This window comes from Chlorocebus sabaeus, chromosome 1 (genome assembly GCF_047675955.1).
Source record: "Chlorocebus sabaeus isolate Y175 chromosome 1, mChlSab1.0.hap1, whole genome shotgun sequence".
Lineage (NCBI taxonomy): Eukaryota > Metazoa > Chordata > Mammalia > Primates > Cercopithecidae > Chlorocebus > Chlorocebus sabaeus.
In genome coordinates this window covers 123,967,648-123,974,169 of record NC_132904.1, presented here as the reverse complement: position 1 = coordinate 123,974,169, position 6,522 = coordinate 123,967,648, and positions in this window count along the sequence as shown.

The window sequence follows — 6,522 nt, the reverse complement described above, 5'->3', positions numbered from 1 at the left end:
ATAGTTTTGAGTAGAATGACATTATCTGCCTTACATTTTGAAAGGATCAGTCTGGCTGCCATTTTGAAAATGACCTGCAGGAGGTCAGGGGTCAAAGAAGGCCAATTAATATTTAATTGCTAATTATTATTTCAACAATAACAATAGACATTTATTGGCTAGTTTGATATTTACTTTATACCCATTGTCTCATTAATTTTCACAGTCTGAGGGGTGGTTATCGTCCTTATCTCCTTTGTGTAATTTCTAGTTGAAGTTTCATGGGATTTTTGTGACAGTTGATTCAACACACATGAGAGCGTGTGTGTGTGTGTGTGTGTGTCATATTTGACTTGAATATATTTAGTTTTGAAATAATTTTTAATTAACAGTATCAATGTATTCGAGATTTTCACGCCAATTCATATAGTATCTGGAGATGCTTAGAAAAACAGTGACTGTCAACCCTGGGTATACGTAAAAATCACTAAGGGCTTTTAAATTGTCTTGTCTCAAAGATTCTGACATAAGGAGCTGCTGGTGGCCCAGGCATCTGTGCTTTTGAAAGCTTTTTAATGTCCATTCAGAATGGAAAAACACCTTTAAGCGGACCTCCAATATTTGAAAGGACAAAGCATCAAAAATATCCCCAAATAGTTTGATTTTGAATGACATTATTTTCAAGAAGTAAATGCATTGCAGTCAAATTTGTGGACTACCTCTCACATGTTCATCAGGGCATACTGTGTGTATTTTGCAGGTGAGCTTTCTTTTGCCTTCTTCTTTTGCCTCCATTTCTTTACCCTCTTCAAGTAAAATTGTGTCTGTTCTTATAAAGTCCATAATTTTTAAGATACATTAAAAATATAGTACCTGAACACTCAGCAGATAATTCTTAATACATATTTACCTAGCTGCATGAACTAACTCAAATTTTTATGAAAGAGAAGGAAATTAAACAATAATTCCACAAATCATCAGGTTTCTATGGACAAATGTACAGAACTTTCAGACTAGAAAATATGGCACTTAAAACTGGGGGTGTAAGGGGAGGGAAGGAATGGTTATGGGAGGAGGATTTTCTACTTTCCCACAGTCTTTCTTTCAGCCCAGGCTATTTATATAACGATATTGCAGATAGCTACTTCTTGTCAAAACTGGGGCTCAGGCAACAGTTCAGTGAGGCTGGGGAAGGTCAAGCCCACAAAGCCACAAAGAAATAGCCTTAGGGACAAGAGAACTTGTGAGGCTTGTGCAGGGGATCAGAGTCAGGGCAAGGATTTCTAGAAATGGGCTAGGATTCTTCAATAAAGGCCCACTGCTGTAGCAAATCATGCCAACATTTCAGAAGCTTAATGGAGCAAGATCTACTTCTTGTTCATATGTGTGTGCAACCTCAGTCCATAATGGTGGAGAAGTGATACTTTGTCCATTGTATCACATTTGTTGAAGTGGGGACTCAGAAGTCCCCCATCTGCTGACTCAATGGACTCCAGGGAGTTGTAATTATCCAGATTCTCTTCAATCTGCTAAACCATGAACAAGCAGAGAGAAGATCATGGGATTCTGGGGGCCAGGCCAGAAACTCTTACATATAAGCTTCACCCGTGTTCCATTGGTCAAATCTAGGTCACATAGTGCCACCTCATAGCAAAAGGAAGAAAATGAAAAATGGTAGAATTGTCTGTCACAGGAGCTCGGGGATGTGCAACTGAATGGTAATCTTTTTCGAAAGCTATTTCAAATGTGTTATCATTTCAGAAATTTCAAACGTTAATATGTCTATTTCGGGAAATCACAGATAACTGATCTTTCAACATGACATAATCAATTATCACATTTGAACTGAGAAACAGGGTCCACATTTTTAAAACATTTTGTAAAGGTATAACGGTAAAATAAATTTACTCTGTGCAAAATTAGGTGACGGCATTGGCTGCCTGATAGGGGAGACGTGGGCGTCTGGAGGAAGCAGCATCAGCTATCTGGGATGGAGTCAAGTGGAGAGTGGGGTCCAGGGTCAGGAACTGAAATGTGGGGAAAGTGGGACATAAGGGAGTCCTAATGACACCCCTCACTCTTACTCCAAGCCAAGAGGTGAGCATTGGCTCACCAAGAGCCAAGAAACTGAATCAGGAGATGGGTGTTTCACTTTGCCCAGGCTTCAGTGATTGGATGGAGTTGAAGTGAGCAAAGATTCAAGTGGGTCTTAACAGTGCCATCACATCTTTAGGTGGCCACAGACTCCCTGCCGCTCTGTGGCCTAGATACTGGTTCTCCTGAGTGCCTGAAGCCCTCTCATCCAGGACTAGTCCTGAGCACTGCATATGCCCTTTGATGAGGGCGGGTGGTGGGAGGGAGGGGTTCCGAGGCTGTGTTCTCACCTGCTCTGTGCTACTGAGAAAACCACAGCTCGCCTGTTCTCAGAAGCTCACATGGACAAACCCTGTACTGGAAGGGACTTTAATATGGTCATGATCCCTTGATATTGTAAGACAGAGAAAATCTTTCAGGGTGTGGTTTCCTGACATTCCCCATAATGAAGAGTCTACGAGCTCTGTGTGCATGTGTGTGTGTGTGTGTGTGTGTGCATGCACGTGTGTGAGAGAATTGTAGGAAACAAACTTTAAACAAAACCATTTCTTGAGAAACATCTTGTGTAGACCCAAACATGCATTATCATATTTTGCTTTAAGCTCCATGTAGAGCTGAAACATTGTCCTGAACCTTGACTCCCCTTGGCCCACTCCCCTCATTAAGAAGTGCCCTTTCTCCCCTCATTGAGAAGTCCCCTTTTCAAAAGGGAAGTAAAAGCTGTGAGTAGCACCTATGTTGTCAGAGAGGCACAGGATTAAGTACTACTTTGCTCTGTTTTATTGATATCCCCAACCAGTCATACAAACACCTTCTGGTCTCTAGGTTTGGAGCCATATAAATAAATAAGAAAACACTTTTTTTTTTTTAAATAAAGAGATTTCTAGTCTAAAAAGGTATTACTGTTTCCTTTCTTTCTTGTCTCTTTAATTTTGTTTATGTTCCAGATATTTTTGTTGTTGTTTGGAATAGAAATTTGGGTGAATTTACTTTAACATTTTGTTATAGACTTTTGGCCTTGTGATAGGAAGACAAGTTACTTCTTGCCCACCAGCTAGACAGTTAGCTAGTCAATCAACCAACAGATGCTTAAGAAGATCCCACTATGTGCAAAAGCATTCTGGTAGCTACAGTAAAGTTTAAAGCAGAAAAAAGTCAGTTCTGCCTTTATTTTATATATATCTATATAATGTCTAATATACATATATCCATATTTTACATTAATATATATGAATGTATTAATATATGCATATTTTATATATGTATACATACATATATGTATACATATATGCATGTGTGTTTATATATTTTTATATGTGTGTATATATGTATATATACATATATGCGTACTATATATGTATATGTAATTAGATATAAAACATGCATAATACATACACGTATATATCATTTACATCATATATAATGAATAACTACTATATACTAGGTACTTTGCAGTGTCTCAGTTGGAGATTCATTTGTCATTTGGAAACATGGGCAGAGACAACGGAAATTGTAGAAGTCAAGCAAAATATCTCAGCCAAATATGTTTTCCATATTTCCTTGCAAGTCTGTTCCCAGGCCTTCGCTTTCTACGTGTGCCAAAGTGACCCTGCTGGGAAAATGGACCATGCAGACAACTGGAATGACTTTCACAGTGGGACTCGGGTTTTACCCTTGTCCTTAATAACATATAAAAGCCTAGCCTGAGTTCAAAGGCAGGGAACATCAGTCCTAGATAACACACATTTTTTAGGGCAGTGTGAGGAGTCAGGAATGTGTGACATGACGTTCAGGGCTGGGATGTGAGGTGGCTGCTGCTGGAGACGTGCCTCACATTACATAAGAAGCACTTGCTTTCTCCGGAGCTGGACATCGAACCAGCCTTACAAACACTGGATGAAGCGGTAGCCCACGCTTCTGAGGGAAGGCTGAGGTTTTAGAACACTTCAGGACATCCTGGCTGGTGGAACTCAGGGATTTATGAAAGCCTCACAACACAGAGCACAGTCAACAGGGCAGCTGAGTTTTGAAGCCAGGCATTCCAACTTAAGATTTCTTTCATCCACATTCCTAGAGACACAGCCAATCCTCCCTCTGTCAGGAAGAGCTGCCTCCTTGTCCCCTTCCTGCCATCCTGCCCGACTTGTCTGTATGCCCTTGACACCTCAGAGGTTACAGGTTACCTTCTCTAGAATATGTGTTTGTTTTCCCCTGACCCAAAGCTTAGCTAGATGCATATCCTGTGAACTCAGTGGCCTGCCCCTTTACTGTGTAACAGCATTTTTACCTGATCATTTTTGCTTGTCTGCCTCGGCCTCTGAATTTATTCTTGGGGTTGTGTCTCTAGTGCCTAGCATGGTGTCTGGCAATAGCAGATGTGAAAAAATGCTCATTTGCTCTCAGATGAATCAATGCCTGCAGTCTCCCAGAGCACCAGTCTATGCTACAGTATGTGGCCTTCTGGGAGCCTTTGCCTTCAGTTCCTATGGAAACTGGGTGCTGTATTTCACTTAATGTAGAACATCTGAAAACAGGCCTGGTGGGAGGAGTCCTGGAGTGCAGGACAATGAATGGCTCATTAGTGTCAGTGAAACTTCCCTCCATGTGCAAATGTGTACACCATTAGCATCTGGCCTTGAATAAGTGGGGGACTCCAACAGATGTTCCAAAGGCTTCATGGCTAGCTTCCTCCTCATTCACAAAATTGTGTTCCTTGCTACTCCCCTATTGGCCTGGAGAACAAGGAAGTGATCTTCTGAATAACCCTAACTCTGTGTCCCTTGAAATAAACCAGGCTCCTCTCCTCATTGCAGCTTCTGGAAGGAAAGAGACGAGAGAAAAGATAGGCAGATAAGCATAAGTGACAGAGATAGGTATCTATGTTGGGCACAGAGCTGCTGCTGCTGCTGCTGCTGTAGCTGTGTGTGTGTGTGTGTGTGTGTGTGTGTGTGTGTGTGTATGTATTTCACACTGTATTAGTTCGTTAGGACTGTTGTAGTAAAGTTCCATAAATACCTCGTGGTTTAAATACCAGGTGGCTTAAACAATAGAATTTTGGCTTCTCTGTTCTAGAGGCTGGAAGTCTGACATCAAGGTATCAGCAGGGTTGGTTGCCGTTCCTTCTGAGGGCTGCGAGGCAGAATCTGCTCCATACCTCTCTCCTAGCTTCTGGTAGCTTCATGTGTTCCTTGGCTTGTAGATGGGCATCTTCTCTCTGTGTCTTCACTTCATTTTTGACCTATACATACCTGTCTCTGTATCTCCCTGTTGATACGGGGTCATTCTAGTGAGCTGTAATCCAATATTATTGGCTCCCCTTGAAAGGACCCCATATCAACTTAATCATCTGCAAAAGTCCTATTTCAAATAAGGTCACATTCACAGATAAGAGGCTTAGGATTTCGACGGCTTTTTGAGGGACACGATTTAATCCATAACACATGTTAAATTATTGCAGGCCACTTTAAAGTAAAAGAAAACTGGGGCACAGAGAAGATAACAATTTTTTTTCTCTTTTAAAATTTATTATACTTTAAGTTCTGGGATACATGTGCAGAATGTGCAGGTTTGTTACATAGGTATACATGTGCCATGGTGGTTTGCTGCACCCGCCAACCCATCATCTACATTAGGTATTTCTCCTAATGCTACCCCTCCCCTTGTCCTCCAGCCCTCAACAGGCCCCAGTGTGTGATGTTCCTCTCCCTTGTTCATGTGTTCTCATTGTTCATCTCCTACTTATGAGTGAGAACATGTGGTCTTTGGTTTTCTGTTCCTGTGTTAGTTTGCTGAGAATGATGGTTTCCAGCTTCATGCATGTCCCTGCAAAGGACATGAACTCATCCTTTTTTATGGCTGCATAGTATTCCATGGTGAATATGTGCCCCATTTTCCTTATCCAGTCTATCATTGATGGGCATTTGGGTTGACTCCAAGTCTTTACTATTGTGAATAGTGCTGCAATAAACACACGTGTGCATCTATCTTTATAGTAGAATGATTTATAATCGTTTGGGTGTATACCCAGTAATGGGATGGCTGGGTCAAATGATATTTCTAGTTCTAGATCCTTGAGGAATCACCACACTGCCTTCCATAATGGTTGAACTAATTTACACTCCAACAAACAGTGTAAAAGTGTTCCCATTTCTCTACATTCTCTCCAGCATCTGTTGTTTTCTGACTTTTCAATGATCGCCATTCTAAATGGCATGAGACGGTATCTCATTGTGGTTTTGATTTGCATTTCTCTAATGACCAATGATGATAAGCTTTTTCTCATGTTTGTTGGCCGCATGAATGTCTTCTTTGGAAAAGTATCTGTTCATACCCTTTGCCCACTTTTTGATGGGGTTGTTTGTTTTTTTCTTGTAAATTTGTTTAAGTTCATTTTAGATTCTGGATATTAGCCCTTTGTCAGGTGGATAGATTGATAAATTGATGATAGTT